Source organism: Bombina bombina, chromosome 10 (genome assembly GCF_027579735.1).
Source record: "Bombina bombina isolate aBomBom1 chromosome 10, aBomBom1.pri, whole genome shotgun sequence".
NCBI lineage: Eukaryota > Metazoa > Chordata > Amphibia > Anura > Bombinatoridae > Bombina > Bombina bombina.
In genome coordinates, this window is record NC_069508.1 from 141,654,769 (window position 1) to 141,677,520 (window position 22,752).

A 22,752-nucleotide genomic window follows, 5' to 3' on the forward strand; every position below is an offset into this window, starting at 1 on the left:
CTCCTGGCTAAGATAAGACAATGCTCAATTTGAAAAAATAAATGGCAGTTTTGATGGAAAATTTTTCTTTTCTTCCCCTCCCCCCATAAAAATGGCTGTTTGACTTGGAATTCATTTTACAGTAACTCCACCATGGCTTTTAAAATATCTAAAAACTACATTTAGTATGAAAGCACATGTGAAGTTAAACCATAACATCAATAATATTTTATTTATAACACTTTATTTAGGCTTTTATTAGCATACTATCTACACTTGGATGTGTTGAAATGACATAAAACTATATTCTTATATTTCCTTATTCTATTTATCCATTTATTCTGTTATTTTTAAATAGTCTTTTAAATTTGCATAAGCCGGTAAAACAAATGTGTAGAGTGGAAAAATAATTTAAAAATAAGAAATGTAGAAACCATATTTACAGATGTTTTTATTGAGTTTAAAGGGACAGTAAACACCAAAAATGTTATTGTTTAAAAATATAGATAATATCTTTATTTACCATTCCCCAGTTTTGCATAACCAACACTGTTATAGAAATATACGTTTTACCTCTGAGATTACCTTGTATCTACGCTTCTGCAGACTGCCCCCTTATCTCAGATCTTTTCACAGACTTGCATTTCAGGCAATTAGTGCTGACTCGTAAATAACTTCACGTGCGTGAGTACAACTTTATGTATATGAAACACATGAACTAATGCCCTCTAGCTGTGAAAAACTGTCAACTGCATTCAGATAAGAGGGCATAGAAATTATCATATGAGACTACCTAGGTTTAGCTTTCAAGTATGAATACCAAGAGAACAAAGCAAATTTGATGATAAAAGTATATTGCAAAGTTGTTTAAAATGACATGCCCTATCTGAATTATGAAAGTTTAATTTGGACTTTTACTATCCCTTTAATAAGGACCACATGCTTGTTTATTTTATTCTAAATAGGTATCCATCTTTAAATAAATATTTAGACTACAATAATTAATTTTAAGACCTTTGGATAGACTGACACTGATTTATGGTTTTATTTTACTACTGGAGCTTTAACAATAAGAAAACTGCTGCATACTAAAAATTTAATGAAGGAATAGCTAGGTAAATTTAGAATGGTACATTCAATGGATTAAACTGGTGCTAGCTGCTAAGAAACAGTTCAGGTTGCCCCCTGATATAAAGCCTTAGAACAAATACATTAATAAAAATGATAAAATATAATAAAATTAAAGGGTAATAAAATACTTTGGGATTATACTTTAAAAAGTTTAATTATGCCTAAAAGGGCATGAAACCCAACATTTATCTTTCATGATTCAGATAGAGAGAACATTTTTCAACAGATTTCCCAGTTACTTCTATTATCCATGTTGCTTCATTCTCTTGGTATCCTTTGTTAAAAGAGCAGTAATGCACTAATGGGAGCTATCTGAACACTTTGGTAAGCCAATGACAAAAGGCATATATGTACAGCCAATAATCTGCAGCTAATCCCCAGTGCCTGAGCATACCTAGATATGCTTTTAGACAAAGGATACCAAGAGATCTAAGCAAATTAGATGATAGAAGTAAAATGGAAGGTTGTTTAAAGCTGTATGCTCTATGTGAATCATGAAAGAAAAAATGTGGGTTTCATGTTCCTGTAACATAAACAAAAAAAAAAGTTGCAATATATTTTAATTATTTTTTGCCCTCTTTTCCTGTAATTTATCTCTCTATTTTGTGGGTTTTCCTAATTATTAAATTTGAAAATGAACACTACAGCATTCAAAAGTCTAACCCTGCTGCATGTCTGTCCCTAATGTGTCTCAGCATAGGAGATAAGATACTGCAAAAAATGTACGTTGCTAAGAAATTGAGTCTGTTCCAGAAACCAGTCCAGATTCATCCCTCCAAAAAAAGGCAAGTGATATAAGAAGTTTTACCAATAAAAAACAATAGCAGGAATATGTAATGCTAATGTATTCAGTAGGTAGTTGGAGTGTTAATTTAATTCAAGACCACAGAAATTTCTTGTAACATTAAATCTAATACATAGCAGCTTACAAAGTATGTTCTCAGGTGCCTTATATGTAAGTTTTGTCTACTGGCATCAATTTCTATACAAGAAAATTAAAGCAAATGATAACTATCTACATAATGGATCCCTAAAATGTGTTAGTATTACCTGCTGATCTTACAGTAACTGATACACAAACAAAACAAAAAGGAGCTTGGAATATTATTTTTGCTTCACTAGTCTCTGTGTTCATAAAAGTTGTCTGCTCCAAGTTGTCATCACTGAATTGAAGAAGAATTGCTTGAAATTAGAGAAAGTGCTAAGCTTGAACTGCAGCATTCTGGGTCAGATGTGAAATTACCTCTGTAGTCAGACAGTGCTAATAATACATTAGAATTCTGGATAGTACATAGATGGATTTTTTTAACCCACGGAGAACTAGAGTTTAATCCATTTGCAATACGTTCCGGGAACATTTTGAAGTAGAGCAATCAAGTAAGCAGGTTATAGGAGTATTAAAAAGCCTATTAATGGCAACAAAGACCTCAGGCCTGAAATATCTGATTTCTACAGGCCTCATATATTTATGCCAAGTTCTCACATGAGGGCACATTTATTTTCAGTTTGAGACAGACTTCTGGGATTGGGTAAATTTGGAGTTTAAATAGTTAAAAACCTTTACAGTGACAGGTTGCAAACATTTTTCTCTTCACATTATAGCTGCGGTTCCTAGCACTTTTCGCACCTTCTTTTATCTGGTGTAAAGGTCATAAAGTCTCAAATACAAAGGGAAATATATATATGAGAATATTGCAAGTGAGGATTGGTTTGGTGTTCAAGGATGTGATTAATGCTGGAGAGATAATAAAGAAAATGCAACTTTTTAGATGTCATGATGTAGGCAGGAGTCACATGTTAATGTAGCCAGGGGTGGACTGAGTAGTCTGGCAAATAGGACCTGGACCGAGGGCCTTGGACATAGGGGGGCCCACCAGCGGTATCACCAAGGCAGCCGACCACCATGTGCAGTTAATGGTGGGTGGAGTGGGGGCCCTGTTCCTATATGGGTGGGTCTGTTGCTCTAGGAGACTATGAGTGTGGGTCTGGCCCTGGGTGCTGTGTCACTGTGGGGGACCTGGTGTTTGGGGTCCTTTGCCCTGGAGGTTGGTGGTCCATGGTGAGGCCGGGGCATTAAAGCAGGGGGAGGAAGGAGGGGCATAGGTGACGATGGGGCCCTTCTCTAATTTTCGCCCCGAGGGCCCTGGTTGGTCTCAGTCCACCCCTGAATGTAGCACAGTTGATCTAAGCGTGGGTTATATGTAGTGTGGGATCCTGGTTAGAATTAACAACTAGCTGTATTTGACCTGTCTCAAAAACTGTTAACTTGTTTTTATTCAGCTATCATCAAATCCGTTTTATCATCCTCTATTTTAACTTGGTATAGCTCTGCTGCATTATCATTAAACTACGCCAAATTGTGAGTTCTGTGAAAAAAATCATTGGGTGTCAACTTTTTTTTCTTAAAGGAATGTGATTGGCTGATGTCTGTCACATGGTACAGGGCACCGGACAATAAGAAAAAAAATTGTCAGTAACAAATCTGCTGCTTATTTGAGTAGGGGCAGGCCCGGCGCTTGCATATAGGCGAGTTAGGCACTCGCCTTAGGGCGCCCCAGCACTCGGGCGCAAAATTGGAGAAAGCAGTGATTTTTTTTTTAAATAACATTTTACATTTTATCAGTGGCGGAACTTCCAGGATCCAAAAGGTCACATAAACCATTTGCGACCACCGGACCCTGGAGATCCGCCACTTAGGACTCCCAGCAGGCTGTTTCCCTCTTAGGTGCCACAGTACTAATAACTGTCATTGCCGGTATAAGCTCCTCCTCCATCCAGTGATTCCGGTCCCTAACGCGCACGCGGCGCTCACGGTCACTGTGCTCGCCCACCACTTATCCCTGGCTAGCCTAGACTCTTCCATCCCGGATTCCCAGCCGGCACAGTGACAAAGCAGACAGGCTGTGTGTTTGTCTTTAAAGAGTCAGCAGTCCGGTTGTTGGGGACTAAACTAAGTTCAAATCAAGATAGCGTGGAGGCATGTGTCACCTCGCTCTGGCGCTCTTCAATCCTTCCTTGGGGGCACTCTCCTCGACTGTGACTGTGAGTACCGGGTTGTTAGGGAACTGGCCTGGCTGCATATGATTTATCCCTGACCCTGGAATTAACTATAAACTTTATTTGCAAATATGGATCATACACTATATACAGTAACAAAATTATCATGTGTGAATTATCACTACAATTTATTTTATCAAAGAATACATATATAAATATACATATTAAAATCAAATCTTGTGGTAATAATCATTTGCTATTAAAGTTTTAATATCAAATGATTTTTAACACAATTTTTTTAATATATATATATTTATATGTATTATTATATATACAGTTGGCTTTTTTTAATTTATATTGTGATTTATTTATGTAATAAAAATATAATTGTAGTGATAATGTGCACATTATAATTTTACTGTTCTCTGTTGTTACTGTACATGGCAGTGTATGATATCTGCAAATAAAGTTTATTTTGTCAACCATTTGTTTCCTGTGAGCATTTCCCATTAGGAAAACCTACCCTATGTTGGTATTTTCTCTTTCTAAGAGGGAAAAATGTTTTAAAAAACCTTCCATTAGATTAATAAAGGTTATTGAAAATGTGAGAGGTTCAAGATCCTATACTTAAATGTAAGTTGATGCTTACGATATATGCTGTACTGTCTATAAAGCTTTCTTCTCTGTGCATGTGCCCCTTGCCTCTTTTACTAATGATTTAGAGAGGTGATGGGAACAATAACTTATAGAGAAACAAATTACAAACTACAATACAATCTGAATATCTGAATAAATATATATATATATATATATATATATATATATATATATGTATAGTGTGTGTGTGTATGTATGTGTATATATATATATATATATATATAGTGTGTCCCATAAAAAACTAATACATAAAACATATATTGTAGGTAAATGATTTTTTTAAATTTTTTAGCACATCTTTGTAACATTTTGTAAAAACCAGCAATGGTATGTAATGGGGGGGGGGGCGCAAAATTTATTCTCGCCTGTGTGGCCAAAAATCCTAGCAACGGCCCTGAGTAGGGGGACGATTTATTTTGTGAACTGCTTGTGCAATGCCACTCCTTGCAGATTTGCGGGCCATCGGCCGCTAGCAGGGGGTGTCAATCAGCCCAATCGTATAGGATCGGGCAGATTGATGTCCGCAGCCTCAGAGCAGACGGACAAGTTATGGAGCAGTGGTCTTTCGACCGCTGCTTCATAACTGCTGTTTCCGCTGAGCCTGAAGGCCTTGCGCGGAAACAGGGGCATCAAGCTTCATTTGGAGCTTGATAATTCGTCCCCTAGGTGTTAAATAATTGTCTTTTTATTATGCACTTGTTAATTATGCAATTCTATTGCAATGAGTGGTCCTTTAAGGACATTTACTTTTCATAGATAAATAAGAGAGTAAAAAAAAAATGTATCTGATTCACATCACCCTGGCGATTGTTTTTTTAATCGTCTATAATAGGCCAAGGTTGAGAGTTTTACAAACTTTGACAAAGTAGCAAACTGGAATACTTCTCTTATTTCACTTAAATACGATACATTGCACTTTAGTCCCTCTTTGTGAATATATTTGATTGTTAGATATTTACACTGCTGTTTGTATTTGTTTGATCATTGTCATCTAAAGAATTCCTTGTATATCTATATTTTTTTATACTTCGCAAATAATGTTGCAAGTGTGCCGCTAGCTAGGGATGGGCGAATGTGTAATTTTTTGAATTTCAAGTGTAGAACGAATGTTATTAACGAAATTCAAATTCTAAATCCGAATGTCGATAAGAACAAATATTCTTAAAAATTTGAAAATCGAATGTTATTTACAGTTTTCGAATGTCACTTTCGAATTCGAATGTTTATAATTATATCGAATGTCCACATTCGAAATTTCGAATTTAACATTCTATTTAATAAATACTATTCAGAAGTTAAATAGTTCATGTGGTAGGGCGGGAATCTAGTAAATTGATACATAAATAGATACAAATATATCATTTTGAATGTTTCCATATAGAATATTGCATAATTTGAATATTACATTTAAAGAAAGCATTAGAAATACTATTACAAACATATAAATTCAAATTTTTCTAATTCGAATATTACATAATTCGAATATTACATTTAAAGAAAGCATTAGAAATACTATTACAAACATATAAATTCAAATTTTTCTAATTCGAATATTGCATAATTCGAATATTACATTTAAAGAAAAAGCATTTGAAATACTATTACAATCTAAATTCAAATTTTTCGAATTCGAATACACGTATTGCATAATTCGAATATTACATTTAAAGAAAAAGCATTAGAAATACTATTACAATCTAAATTCGAATTTTTCGAATTTGAATATTGCATAATTCGAATATTACATTTAAAGAAAAAGCATTAGAAATACTATTACAATCTAAATTCGAATTTTTTGAATTCGAATACACGTATTGCATCATTCGAATATTACATTTGAAGAAAAAGCATTAGAAATACTATTACAATCTAAATTCGAATTTTTCGAATTCGAATATTGCATAATTCGAATATTACATTTGAAGAAAAAGCATTAGAAATACTATTACAATCTAAATTCAAATTTTTCGAAAAGAATATTTTTGAATGTAATCGTAAAATTAGAAACCGAACATTCGAAAATCGAATGTTAGAATGTTATGTAAACATTCAAAATTCGATTTGAACGAACGATTGTGTTAAAATTTGTGCCGTTTTTCGAATGTTGCGAAACATTCGCCCATCCCTACCGCTAGCGCCTTGTGTTCTAGGCCATAAATCAGATGGCACAAAAGGTTGACCACAAGGTAACCCATTGATGAATACTGAAAATGTAAAAATTGCACTACTTTACAAATTTAGCGCAGCTTGCTCCTGCCATTTGTGGGTGTTACAGTAATAAAATTAAACTAGCCTTCATCATTACATTTTAGACTCAAGGTACACTTACATTTAAGAAGAACATACAGTTAAATTGTTTTATCTTGCATTTAAAAAGACTTTATAAACATAAAAATGTTTGCAAAAATGCTTGTTCTGTCTATAGTCTCACAAAGTGTTTGTTGAGCGAAGTGCATGGTGTACAACTATACAATTTTCTAATTCTCTGGACAAAGTAAAACAAGCTTGTGAAATGTACATAGTTGTAGCTAATCTCTGTTGTTGCTGTAAAATGGTTTTACTAGTACTTTAGAATTAAGAATCTATACAAGATGCAGTTGAGTAATATTTTTACTATAAAATATGTTTATTTTAGACCACATTTTTTTCTTAAAAATAATTAAATATATAATAGAAAATTGCAAGTTTAATGCCATTTGAGTCACAATACTATAATATGATATGTTAAAGAATATTCTAAACACCTCCACATGCTCTAAAAACATGTGATATTTCCCAAAATAATTTGTTTGTGTAGTAGTCTTACTGCATAATATATGTTTTATTTATATTTTTAACTTAAAGGGATAGTCTAGTCAAAATTAAAGGTTCATGATTCAGATAGACCATACAATATTAAGCAACTTTCTAATTTACTCCTATTATCCATTTTCTACATTCTCTTACTATCTTTATTTGAAAAAGTAAGAATGTAATCTTAGAAGCCGGCCTATTTTTGGTTCAGCACCTGGCTAGAGCTTGCTGATTGGTGGCTACATTTAGACACCAATCAGCAAGCGCTACCCACTTGCTGAACCAAAAATGGTTTGGCTCCTAAGCTAACATTCTTGCTTTTTCAAATAAATATACCAAGAGAATGAAGAAAAATTGATAATAGGATTAAACTCGAAAGTTGCTTAAAATTACATGCTCTATCTGAATCATGAAAGTTTAATTTTGACTAGACTATCCCTTAAACTCCTAAATGTTACTTGTACATTTTGGACTAGATTAACTTTTGTTAGCGTGGGCACGTTATTCAAATATCGCACCCGCATTAACTTGCACTCAAGTTATTACACATTAATATTACAAGTTGAAAGTAAACATAACCGAACAAGAACCAACTAAATTTGTGCACATCAGGTTAATGCGTGTAAAGGGTTAGGGCGTAATAAAAAGTTGCGCCAACCATGTATCTTTTTGTGAAGATAAACTTTAGTAAAACAGTATTACAATATATATATATATATATATATATATATTTTAAATGCAAGTGGATATTTTGTATGCAGTAATACAATCCTGTGTTATCTAAGTCACTGCTATTTGTGCTTTTAAATAAATGTATGCTTTAAGCTTATTATTTATACATGGCAGGCATAGACATAAAGATTTCAGATAATAAAATATGTTCCTATAAATTGGGGGATTTTCAAAAACACAAAGATTATTATTTAGAATATTTGAGATCTTTTTCTCACTATGAAGTGTTAACATTTTTTTTAATGATATACATAATAAATGAGTGGACTTTTGTTAAGACAAACACAAGTAGAAAAAAATATTGATAAACTGTAATAGAATCCATAAATTAAAAGAGAGAAGCGCTCATCCTGGGAACGAACAATAGCATAATAGCTTGTTCTATGGCTAATTACCACCCTAGAAGCAGCCTCTTTTTGCTCAATGTGTGCCTTTCACAGAGAAGAACTGTCCTGTAGCATATCAGTCTGATCCTGACTTAACAGTGCAGTCCAGCCCCGAAATACCAGGCAATCCTTCTCTGAACGAGAGAAACGGCAAAACCCCAGATGTACGTTTCGTAATTCTTTTATTAGAAAAATAATCATATATGCATATATACAAAATAAAATCATAATAACAAATGCAAACAATATATCTCTTGTTACAAAACTGAAATATTGACCCAAATTTTTGTCATCAGAAAAAAATCAAAATGCAAATATTAAACTTAAATAATCACACAAAATAAAATTAAACATATTTCAAATACAGACAAAAAAAAAAAAAAAAAAAAAAAAAACAACTAAATAATCCAATCCTTCCACTTCTTTGTCTTCCAGATGCCTTCAGAATCTAATTCCCCATATCGCCTCCTATCAAAAGAAAAATACAAAAACAACTTCCCACGGATCATACCCACACAATTACCTACAGTAACTACCTCTTTCTTAAAAATCAAAATATTACGCACATCCCACAACACCTCCTTCACACAACATGCCAACAACCATATCAATCTTGCTTTCTCATTTTCCACACCACTTCCACACAAACCATACATCATCATATTAAAAGTAAAAAACTGCACTCCAGTCAAACCCTTAATCATCCTTTTCAAACTTCTCCAAACATCCCTAGCATACTCACAATTCCAAAACAAATGAATAACACTCTCGCTTTGAAAACAACCATCTCTAGGACACACTTCTGAAGCCACTAAACGACGCATTCTCTGAAAATCCCTTGTTGGCAAACACTTATGCACACTCATCCAACTAATATCTTTCTGCCTATTCATCAAATACTTATTACACACATTTTTCCATACCAACACACATTCATTTTCATTCAAACCCCCAATCAACTCAAGACCTTCCTTCTTCTCCAACATTTTCAACACCATTCTGTTTGCACACCACATCTCCCTACTAACATTCTCCAAACCATATTTTTTAATCCAACATTCCACCCTTACATAAAACCACGGAACAGCAAAACATACCGGTTTCTTTCTATCAATCTCAAATAAACCATATCGTCTTAAAACATTTCCACAAGCATACTTTACCATACAACCAGCCATGCTATCCTTAACACTCAGAACCACACACCTACTAACATATTTCACAGCCAAAAATCTCTCCACATTTGGAAAACCCTTACCACCAACATTCTTACTCTTAACAACAACATCTCTTTTCAAACGCTCCATACCAGAACTCCAGAAAAAAGAAAACAACACTCTCAAAATTCTCCGAAAAATCCTCTCAGGTGGCGGAAAAACTAACGCCAAATATAACATAATAGGAATCAAAACCGATTTAATAACTAACATTTTTCCTTCCAAAGATAAAGTCCTTAAAGACCAAAACTGAAGTTTTCTACTCACTTTATCAAAAACATTCTCCCAACTTTCCAAGCCTTTCAAATCCACATCAAATTTCACACCCAACACCTCAATTGCACATTCAGTCACAGGCCATCCACAGGAATCAATCTCCCTATCATTACCAAAAACTTTAACTTTACACTTATTCCAATTAACTCTGAAACCACTTGCCATACAAAAACATTCAACTAAAGTTTTCACCCTCCTCAAACCAGCCTGAGTCTCACATACCACACTCACATCATCCATATACCCAATCACTTTTAAACACCTTCCATTACTACCAGGAACACTCACACCTCTAACTAATTTATCCTTCCTCAAACTAGTTAATAATGGCTCAATGACACATACAAATAACACAGGAGACAAAGGACATCCTTGACGCACTCCAGATTTAACACAAAATTCCTCAGTCAAAAAACCATTAACCTGGACTTGACTCACAATATCACTATACAAACATTTAAACCATCCAATAATCTTACCAGAAAAACCTAAACGTTCTAAAACATGAAACATAAAATCATGCACTACCCTATCATACGCTTTTTCAAAATCCACAATAGCAACAGCAACAGACCTCATCCTCTCCCTCACATACCACAGTACATCACGTAGTAACAACAAACTTTCAGAAATCTGACGCCCAGGAACAGCACACACTTGCTCTTCACCCACAACCTTACCAATCACTCCACGCATTCTATTTGCCAACACCTTTGCAATAACCTTATAGTCAACATTCAACAACGTAATCGGCCTCCAATTCCTCAAATCTCTCTTATCACCCTTTTTAAATAACAAAACAATCAAACCTTTCCTCATTGAAACAGGCAAAACATTCATTCTAAAAACAAACTTACAAACATCCAACATATCCACCCCAATCAAATTCCAAAAACAAGTATAAAATTCAACAGGCAAACCATCACAACCAGGTACCTTCCCATTCTTAAAACTCCTAACAACCTCTGCAATCTCATCCAAACTTAGATCCCTTTCTAACAAATCATTATCATATTTTTCCAACTTAACCTCAATGTTTTCCAACAACTCATTTTCCAATAAAACATCTCTTGTTTTTTCTTTATACAGCTCACTGTAAAACTCATGAACTTCACGCAAAACACCATCCGTACCATTAACTTCACACTCAACCTTATCAAAAACACTAACAAAACCAGTCTTTCCTTCAAAAGCTTTCTTAAAAAAATATTTACTACAAGACTCATCCTTTTCCATTTTCTCCAAAATGCCATAAAAACAATTTTCTTTCCTTTTTCATGCATACACTTTTTAATTATCTTTCTTGCTTCAGCAATTTCCTCATGCACATCAATACCACAATTTCTCAATTCATACAAATACAACAACCTCAGATACCATTTATCATACAACTCCCTTTCCATTCTAGCTTTCTCACAGCCTTTCTTAATAAAAAACCTCTTTATTTCCACCTTCAACCATTCCCACCACATAAGCACATTACTAAAATCACATTTTCTTTCACGCCACCTTTCATACATCCAAACAAACTGACGCTTAAACTTCTCATCTTTTAACAAATCCACATTCAGTTTCCAAACACCCTTACCATACTTAATCTTCAAATCACAATTCACCTTACACATCAAAAGGGTATGATCCGTAAAGGGCATCCGCTTTAAAGAAAAATCATCAACACATAAAAATTTAGATAAAAAACAAAAATCAATTCGAGATTTTATCCCACCACTATCACTAAAGAAAGTAAAACCCTCCCCTGAAAAAGAAACAGACCCGAAGGCATCCTTCAAACCGAAAGATTTAAGCAAATCAAGTAAAAACTTCCCTGAGCTATCCACCCTACAATCACTCCCACCCTCTCTGTCCCCATTCTTAATAATACAATTAAAATCCCCAACCAAAAAAGTTGGCTCTCGACCTGGCAGAAAAAACTTTAAAGTTTCAAAATTAAGCAAACGTTCTACCCTATTTGGAGAAGCATATACATTAAACAAACGAAAAACAGTCCCACAAAAACTAAAACTAACCAAAAGTACCCGACCTGGGACAATATGAACTACATTAAGGATAGAAAAACTAAACCCCTTAAACAAAACTCCCACCCCCCCATTCCTATCAGAAGAACAAGACCATACTTTAGGACCATATTCCCAGTCAGCACATTTAGGATGTTCAGAGAGACCACATTCCTGCAAACAAAAAATATTAGCAGAACATACAGATAATAATTTAAAAATTGCAGCTCTCCTTGCTAAAGTTGTCATACACCTGACATTAAGGGAAGAAATGGTCAGAAACATCACAAAAATAAATTAAAGAAAAACAAAAAAAATAACATCAGGACTTCTTCTTTCCTTTCTTTTTCTTAGGACTCAAAGGAGATCCTTTAAATCTGCCTCTGTGACGTTCCGACCTCCTAGGCTCCCCCTTGCCAGCCTCATAACCAGTAACTTCAGCAAGTTGGTTCACATCTCTTTTATCTAGATAACCAACAGAAGAGGCATCAGAAAAGTCACCTATACACTGGCTTGAGTCAGAAGGAACGTCTTTAGTAGAGACAGAAGGAAACTCTGAAATTAAAGAGTCAGCATCACTTGTAGTATCTGGATCTGCACCCTTAACTACTGGAAGATTCAAATCAGGACTCTCCCATCCATCAGAATCCGGATCTATTTTTCGCTTGGAGGCAGATTTTTTCCCTTCAGTGTCCATATCCTCCTCAGAACTAGAGGACACAACAGCAGACCAATCAATGTTCTCCCCTTCACCAAGAACAGCATCAGGAGCAGCATCACAAGATGACTCAGTGAAGGAAACATTCTCTGTCCCAGGAACAGCAACAGTATCATCCACAGAATTGGGCAACAGGGCTTCAAGAACATCTGAAGCAGCTATCACATTAGATGTAGCAAGATCCACTTCCTGAAGATGAGATTGGGCTTCCTCCACCTTCTCAGCCACAGGAACCACCACAGGAGCATCAGACACCTCTCCGACAGGGACCCCAAATGCAGATTTCTTGCACAAAAGAGGTAATATAGAGTTCAATGCCTCATCAGAGACCTCCTCCTCATTCACAGATGGCTCAACTGCAACTGAAGATGGTTTTTTTGCAACATCAGCATAGGAAGGCTTCACTCTATCAAGCCCCTGCAACATCATCAAAGGACACATCCTGCACAGATGACTTGAAGAACCACACAGGTCACAGGTCCGGCGTTTACTACAGTGGGCAACAAGATGATCCTCCTCACCGCAATTTCGACATCTGGCACCTGGGCAATTTTCAGCAATGTGACCAAACAGGTTACAACTACGGCAAAAAAGAGGCATGTCATCATAGTATAGGAAACCTCTATTTCCACCAATGGCGAAAGTCTGTGGAGGGTGTTTCTTTCCACTAATACCTAATTCATCAGGCACAAACCGCACCCAGAACCTGCGCTTTCCATTGAAAGTCCCAAACTGATTCTTCAGCTTGCTACCTCCTTGAACATCATCAAAGTAGCGACAAAGAAACAGACAAATTTCCACATCAGTGACCCAAGGGTTGTACATATGTACTGTCACCGGGATTCTTCTCTCCCTCTGCACACAGGCAACAAATTTCATGCCAACCAACTCTGGAGCAGCAGCCATATCAATAGTCCGTTGATAGCAGGTCTGTAAATAATGCTCATCGGTGAAAGCCACATCAAAAATCCCTCTTGAAGGGAATGACTGAACACAATGCAAACTTGCTCTTGGCATCTTCAAAACACCCTCCAAAACCACCTGCTGGACATGAGCCAAACCAATCTTCTCTCGAAAGTCCTCAGAAATCAACACCCGAAGTGTATGGGGAACATTTGGCACATTGGTAGCCATATTTGCCCTATTGCCTCTTTAGGCTGGATTTCAGAGCGTCCCCCCAAAAGCAGCATGTGGCTGAAGTCCAGGGACGATGCCACAAGGCCAAGGGGACGGCCCTACTACCCAGTTGCTCTACGCCTAAGGAGTAGCCACCCCCCCAATAGCAGCAGGAGCCCAAACCCCAAAGGGAAAGGACCCCAGGCCGAAGGAGCAGGTCTCCAGGCAGCAAACCAAGACCAAGACCAAGCACAGAAAACTGCACTTGATCCAAGCCAAAGGCCCGAGAAGCAACCTCAGCTGATCGTTTCGGCCTTTTGTGGGCCTCGTCAGTGAGGTGCAGCCATATCCCTCTAGGCACACTGAGCAACGGGTCCACGTCTGGATTCCTGCATCACACTTAGGGAGACTTCCCTAAGTGTCATAATTTGCATAAATTAAAAGAGAGAAGCGCTCAACCTGGGAACGAACAATAGCATAATAGCTTGTTCTATGGCTAGTTACCACCCTAGAAGCAGCCTCTTTTTGCTCAATATGTGCCTTTCACAGAGAAGAACTTTCCTGTAGCATATCAGTCTGATCCTGACTTAACAGTGCAGTCCAGCCCCGAAATACCAGGCAATCCCTCTCTGAACGAGAGAAGGAAAGTTCTTCTCTGTGAAAGGCACATGTTGAGCAAAAAGAGGCTGCTTCTTGGGTGGTAACTAGCCATAGAACAAGCTATTATGCTATTGTTCGTTCCCAGGTTGAGCGCTTCTCTCTTTTTAATTATGCAAATTATGACACTTAGGGAAGTCTCCCTATGTGTGATGCGGGAATCCAGATGTGGACCCGTTACTCAGTGTGCCTAGAGGGATATGGCTGCACCTCACTGACGAGGCCCACAATAGCCCAAATGATCAGCTGAGGTTGCTTCTCTGGCCTTTGGCTTGGATCAAGTGCAGTTTTTTTGGTCTTGGTCTTGGTTTGCTGCCTGGAGACCTGCTCCTTCGGCCTGGGGTCCTTTCCCTTTGGGGTTTGGGCTCCTGCTGCTATTGGGGGGGGGGGGTGGCTACTCCTTAGGCGTAGAGCAACTGGGTAGTAGGGCCGTCCCCTTGGCCTTGTGGCATCGTCCCTGGATTTCAGCCACATGCTGCTTTTGGGGGGACGCTCTGAAATCCAGCCTAAAGAGGCAATAGGGCAAATATGGCTACCAATGTGCCAAATGTTCCCCATACACTTCGGGTGTTGATCTCTGAGGACTTTCGAGAGAAGATTGGTTTGGCTCATGTCCAGCAGGTGGTTTTGGAGGGTGTTTTGAAGATGCCAAGAGCAAGTTTGCATTGTGTTCAGTCATTCCCTTCAAGAGGGATTTTTGATGTGGCTTTCACCGATGAGCATTATTTACAGACCTGCTATCAATGGACTATTGATATGGCTGCTGCTCCAGAGTTGGTTGGCATGAAATTTGTTGCCTGTGTGCAGAGGGAGAGAAGAATCCCGGTGACAGTACATATGTACAACCCTTGGGTCACTGATGTGGAAATTCATCTGTTTCTTTGTCGCTACTTTGATGATGTTCAAGGAGGTAGCAAGCTGAAGAATCAGTTTGGGACTTTCAATGGAAAGCGCAGGTTCTGGGTGCGGTTTGTGCCTAATGAATTAGGTATTGGTGGAAAGAAACACCCTCCACAGACTTTTGCCATTGGTGGGAATAGAGGTTTCCTATACTATGATGACATGCCTCTTTTTTGCCGTAGTTGCAACCTGTTTGGTCACATTGCTGAAAATTGCCCAGGCGCCAGATGTCGAAATTGTGGTGAGGAGGATCATCTTGTTGCCCACTGTAGTAAACGCCGGACTTGTGACCTGTGTGGTTCTTCAAGTCATCTGTGTAGGATGTGTCCTTTGATGATGTTGCAGGGGCTTGATAGAGTGAAGCCTTCCTATGCTGATGTTGCAAACAAAACATCTTCAGTTGCAGCTGAGCCATCTGTGAATGAGGAGGAGGTCTCTGATGAGGCATTGAACTCTATATTACCTCTTTTGTGCAAGAAATCTGCATTTGGGGTCCCTGTGGGAGAGGTGTCTGATGCTCCTGTTGTGGTTCCTGTGTCTGAGAAGGTGGAGGAAGCCCAATCTCATCTTCAGGAAGTGGATCTTGCTACATCTAATGTGATAGCTGCTTCAGATGTTCTTGAAGCCCTGTTGCCCAGTTCTGTGGATGATACTGTTGCTGTTCCTGGGACAGAGAATTTTTCCTTCACTGAGTCATCTTGTGATGCTGCTCCTGATGCTGTTCTTGTTGAAGGGGAGAACATTGATTGGTCTGCTGTTGTGTCCTCTAGTTCTGAGGAGGATATGGACACTGAAGGGAAAAAATCTGCCTCCAAGCGAAAAATAGATGTGGATTCTGATGGATGGGAGAGTCCTGATTTGAATCTTCCAGTAGTTAAGGGTGCAGATCCAGATACTACAAGTGATGCTGACTCTTTAATTTCAGAGTTTCCTTCTGTCTCTACTAAAGACGTTCCTTCTGACTCAAGCCAGTGTATAGGTGACTTTTCTGATGCCTCTTCTGTTGGTTATCTAGATAAAAGAGATGTGAACCAACTTGCTGAAGTTACTGGTTATGAGGCTGGCAAGGGGGAGCCTAGGAGGTCGGAGCGTTACAGAGGCAGATTTAAAGGATCTCCTTTGAGTCCTAAGAAAAAGAAAGGAAAGAAGAAGTCCTGATGTTATTTCTTTTTTTGTTTTTCTTTAATTTATTTTTGTGATGTTTCTGACCATTTCTTCCTTTAATGTCAGGTGTATGACAACTATAGCAAGGAGAGCTGCAATTTTTTAATTATTATCTGTATGTTCTGCTAATATTTTTTGTTTGCAGGAATGTGGTCTCTATGAACATCCTAAATGTGCTGACTGGGAATATGGTCCTAAAGTATGGTCTTGTTCTTCTGATAGGAATGGGGGGGTGGGAGTTTTGTTTAAGGGGTTTAGTTTTTCAATCCTTAATGTAGTTCATATTGTCCCAGGTCGGGTACTTTTGGTTAGTTTTAGTTTTTGTGGGACTGTTTTTCGTTTATTTAATGCATATGCTTCTCCAAATAGGCTCCTTGCGTGTGGGCCGCTTTATGTGCTGCAGCTCCTATCCTCTGGCACAGGATTCTCGACTCCCTCCGTGGGGAGGTTACCGGCAGAGGTACGCCGCTCTTTGTGTGTGAATATCTGATGAGCTGTTAGCTTACAGTTTCCAATACTCACAGCTCCCTGTTTGTGACAAGCAGTCTTGATGCAAGTATGATCCTCGAGGTGAATGGGCACCCGCTCTTAGCGTTAATACGCGCGGGTAAATACTAGGTACCTAGTGGGTTTGGTTCTGGTAACAGGCAACTTCAACTTCTACGCGTTTCACCCATGTGTGTGGGCTTTATCAAGATATCAGTTGCTGCCAGAACTCGGATTTAAAAAGCCATTACTTCCTTCTCATTGGTTAATATGTTTCCAGGTGATTGTTTCTTAAGGTGGATTTCTCAGGTGAATGATTCTTAAGGTGGAGTCACAATAGTTCTTATTTGTTCCTTTGGGAATCTTAATTTCCCATGTTTTCTTGTTAAGTTTCTTTGACACTATTTGGTATATGTAAAGCAATAGTGATGTGAATATAATTGTTATTAATACTACTTCAGGGTGGTAATTCTTAAGGGTGGTATTCCATTATTAAAAACGAAAAACAAAAACAATATGATTACAATGAAAATCTTGATAAAAGATAATAATAATTACGCAAATTTTGAATAGATATATGAATATAGATGTAAAAAATATATATTAATCACTATGATCTAGGGAAATAATTTTATAATAAATTATATAATTGATATGACTATGATTATGTATATTTGTTCTTGTGTGATAAAATGAGCTTTTAATAATACTCTACTCCTATTATTTATTCTCTTTAGAAATGAATCTGTTAGTTATTTCTGGGTGGTTACTGTTACACATAAATAAATAGGTGGGTATTCTAACGGGTTATACTGCTAAAAAGGGGGATATATCTAACTCTGAATTTAACCCTCTAGCATAGAGGGTGTCTAATTTGTATATTATTTCTGACTCTTTTTTAAGGAGTTTTGCCTCAAAATCCCCTCCTCTCCAATTACCTCTAACTATACAGATCCCCCAAAACTTGAAATGCTGTAGATTATTGTTATGGGTTTCCCTAAAATGCTTGTATAAATGGGTGTCAAGATTGCCTTTATCAATGTTACATAAATGCTCCCGGATCCTGTCACGTAACATTCGGGTGGTCTCTCCAATATAAACTAAATTGCAAGAACATTTAATGAGGTATATAACTCCCTTAGTTGAACATCTAATCATGTCTTTTATGGTGAAATCTTCTCCTATTCCATCTATATATACAGAACTATTTTTATTGCTATATCTGCACGCCCTACATAAGTTGCAAGGAAAAAAACCTTTGGGGGAATGGCCTTTAAGATCTTTTACTACCAGATTTGTGCTTTCCCTCTTTAATTCACTTGGTGCTAAAATTTGTTTAAGATTTCTCGCTTTTTTAAAAATGATTTTAGGTTTATGAGCTAATAGATCTCCTATTATGGGGTCCTTTTTAATTATATGCCAGTGTTTATTGACTATTTTCCTTATTAATTGGTGGTTTTCGCTATAGTCTGTAATGAGGGCTATATCATATTCATTCTTTTCCACAGTGGTAGTCATATTAACCAATGAGAAGGAAGTAATGGCTTTTTAAATCCGAGTTCTGGCAGCAACTGATATCTTGATAAAGCCCACACACATGGGTGAAACGCGTAGAAGTTGAAGTTGCCTGTTACCAGAACCAAACCCACTAGGTACCTAGTATTTACCCGCGCGTATTAACGCTAAGAGCGGGTGCCCATTCACCTCGAGGATCATACTTGCATCAAGACTGCTTGTCACAAACAGGGAGCTGTGAGTATTGGAAACTGTAAGCTAACAGCTCATCAGATATTCACACACAAAGAGCGGCGTACCTCTGCCGGTAACCTCCCCACGAAGGGAGTCGAGAATCCTGTGCCAGAGGATAGGAGCTGCAGCACATAAAGCGGCCCACACGCAAGGAGCGTGTTACGATTAAAGACCACAGTCTCTGAAATACACCACAGCGACATCCGGATACAGTCGCTGCAACTTTCTGTGAGTTAAAGTGATATATATAACCAAGCAAGGATACAAAGTGTCGTAAATAAGGAACTTTTTATTGCTTTTATCCAGTATATTTTATCACACTGATAGTTTTGTATGCAATAAACCATACAACCTAAAGTAATTGCATCTGTTGAAAATTTATAAGGACTATAAAGACTGTCCCTTATATCCAGGAATAAACCAACTGATTTTAAGGAATCAAACATTGATCAATGCATTTCCAAAAAAAGCGCTTATTGTAAATATATATTTTTATATCAGGGTGGTATTCCTACAGCACTAGTCATAATATTGTATCTAATTTTAATTCATGTGTCTTTAAATGTTTTCATATATTGTTTTATAAATTTATGTATCAGGGATTCCTACAGCACTAGTCATAAATATTGTATCTAATTTTAATTCATGTGTCTTTAAATGTTTTCATATACTGTTTTATAAATTTTTGTATTAGGGATTATTTCCACTAGTAAAAGATTTACAAACTACACCGCTTATGATTTATTTTTTTGTTTTGACCTAAACTAATTAGGTGTGTTAAGTATACCAAGCTTATTAGCGCCCTCTCATTCGCCATATTGTTTGTCCATTTTTCTATCTTGAGGAGATAGTGGAGAGTGGCTTAGGTATCCTTTTTAGATTTTAAGCGCTGATTACTCCTGTGCTATCTCCAAATAGGGTAGAACGTTTGCTTAATTTTGAAACTTTAACGTTTTTTCTGCCAGGTCGAGAGCCAACTTTTTTGGTTGGGGATTTTAATTGTATTATTATGAATGGGGACAGAGAGGGTGGGAGTGATTGTAGGGTGGATAGCTCAGGGAAGTTTTTACTTGATTTGCTTAAATCTTTCGGTTTGAAGGATGCCTTTGGGTCTGTTTCTTTTTCAGGGGAGGGTTTTACTTTCTTTAGTGATAGTGGTGGGATAAAATCTCGAATAGATTTTTGTTTTTTATCTAAATTTTTATGTGTTGATGATTTTTCTTTAAAGCGGATGCCCTTTACGGATCATGCCCTTTTGATATGTAAGGTGAATTGTGATTTGAAGATCAAGTATGGTAAGGGTGTTTGGAAACTGAACGTGGATTTGTTAGAAGATGAGAAGTTTAAGCGTCAGTTTGTTTGGATGTATGAAAGGTGGCGTGAAAGAAAATGTGATTTTAGTAATGTGCTTATGTGGTGGGAATGGTTGAAGGTGGAAATAAAGAGGTTTTTTATTAAGAAAAGCTGTGAGAAAGCTAGAATGGAAAGGGAGATGTATGATAAATGGTATCTGAGGTTGTTGTATTTGTATGAATTGAGAAATTGTGGTATTGATGTGCATGAGGAAATTGCTGAAGCAAGAAAGATAATTAAAAAGTGTATGCATGAAAAAGGAAAGAAAATTGTTTTTATGGCAAAATTGGAGAAAATGGAAAAGGATGAGTCTTGTAGTAAATATTTTTTTAAGAAAGCTTTTGAAGGAAAGACTGGTTTTGTTAGTGTTTTTGATAAGGTTGAGTGTGAAGTTAATGGTACGGATGGTGTTTTGCGTGAAGTTCATGAGTTTTACAGTGAGCTGTATAAAGAAAAAACAAGAGATGTTTTATTGGAAAATGAGTTGTTGGAAAACATTGAGGTTAAGTTGGAAAAATATGATAATGATTTGTTAGAAAGGGATCTAAGTTTGGATGAGATTGCAGAGGTTGTTAGGAGTTTTAAGAATGGGAAGGTACCTGGTTGTGATGGTTTGCCTGTTGAATTTTATACTTGTTTTTGGAATTTGATTGGGGTGGATATGTTGGATGTTTGTAAGTTTGTTTTTAGAATGAATGTTTTGCCTGATTCAATGAGGAAAGGTTTGATTGTTTTGTTATTTAAAAAGGGTGATAAGAGAGATTTGAGGAATTGGAGGCCGATTACGTTGTTGAATGTTGACTATAAGGTTATTGCAAAGGTGTTGGCAAATAGAATGCGTGGAGTGATTGGTAAGGTTGTGGGTGAAGAGCAAGTGTGTGCTGTTCCTGGGCGTCAGATTTCTGAAAGTTTGTTGTTACTACGTGATGTACTGTGGTATGTGAGGGAGAGGATGAGGTCTGTTGCTGTTGCTATTGTGGATTTTGAAAAAGCGTATGATAGGGTAGTGCATGATTTTTATGTTTCATGTTTTAGAACGTTTAGGTTTTTCTGGTAAGATTATTGGATGGTTTAAATGTTTGTATAGTGATATTGTGAGTCAAGTCCAGGTTAATGGTTTTTTGACTGAGGAATTTTGTGTTAAATCTGGAGTGCGTCAAGGATGTCCTTTGTCTCCTGTGTTATTTGTATGTGTCATTGAGCCATTATTAACTAGTTTGAGGAAGGATAAATTAGTTAGAGGTGTGAGTGTTCCTGGTAGTAATGGAAGGTGTTTAAAAGTGATTGGGTATATGGATGATGTGAGTGTGGTATGTGAGACTCAGGCTGGTTTTAGGAGGGTGAAAACTTTAGTTGAATGTTTTTGTATGGCAAGTGGTTTCAGAGTTAATTGGAATAAGTGTAAAGTTAAAGTTTTTGGTAATGATAGGGAGATTGATTCCTGTGGATGGCCTGTGACTGAAGGTGCAATTGAGGTGTTGGGTGTGAAATTTGATGTGGATTTGAAAGGCTTGGAAAGTTGGGAGAATGTTTTTGATAAAGTGAGTAGAAAACTTCAGTTTTGGTCTTTAAGGACTTTATCTTTGGAAGGAAACATGTTAGTTATTAAATCGGTTTTGATCCCTATTATGTTATATTTGGCGTTAGTTTTTCCGCCACCTGAGAGGATTTTTCGGAGTGTTGTTTTCTTTTTTCTGGAGTTCTGGTATGGAGCGTTTGAAAAGAGATGTTGTTGTTAAGAGTAAGAATGTTGGTGGTAAGGGTTTTCCAAATGTGGAGAGATTTTTGGCTGTGAAATATGTTAGTAGGTGTGTGGTTCTGAGTGGTAAGGATAGCATGGCTGGTTGTATGGTAAAGTATGCTTGTGGAAATGTTTTAAGACGATATGGTTTATTTGATATTGATAGAAAGAAACCGGTATGTTTTGCTGTTCCGTGGTTTTATGTAAGGGTGGAATGTTGGATTAAAAAATATGGTTTGGAGAATGTTAGTAGGGAGATGTGGTGTGCAAACAGAATGGTGTTGAAAATGTTGGAGAAGAAGGAAGGTCTTGAGTTGATTGGGGGTCTGAATGAAAATGAATCTGTGTTGGTATGGAAAAATGTGTGTAATAAGTATTTGATGAATAGGCAGAAAGATATTAGTTGGATGAGTGTGCATAAGTGTTTGCCAACAAGGGATTTTCAGAGAATGCGTCGTTTAGTGGCTTCAGAAGTGTGTCCTAGAGATGGTTGTTTTCAAAGCGAGAGTGTTATTCATTTGTTTTGGAATTGTGAGTATGCTAGGGATGTTTGGAGAAGTTTGAAAAGGATGATTAAGGGTTTGACTGGAGTGCAGTTTTTTACTTTTAATATGATGATGTATGGTTTGTGTGGAAGTGGTGTGGAAAATGAGAAAGCAAGATTGATATGGTTGTTGGCATGTTG

At 37.0% G+C, this 22,752-nt stretch overlaps 1 protein-coding gene and 1 long non-coding RNA gene across 3 annotated transcripts in view; one reads left to right on the plus strand and one right to left on the minus strand.

Moving 5' to 3' along the window:
* Positions 1 to 22,752, plus strand: part of NEGR1 (neuronal growth regulator 1) — a 979,779-nt gene that overhangs the window by 706,074 nt on the left and 250,953 nt on the right. The window lies entirely within an intron of this gene.
* Positions 1 to 22,752, minus strand: part of LOC128640905 (uncharacterized) — a 291,640-nt gene that overhangs the window by 230,974 nt on the left and 37,914 nt on the right. The gene's annotated exons all lie outside the window — the stretch shown is intronic.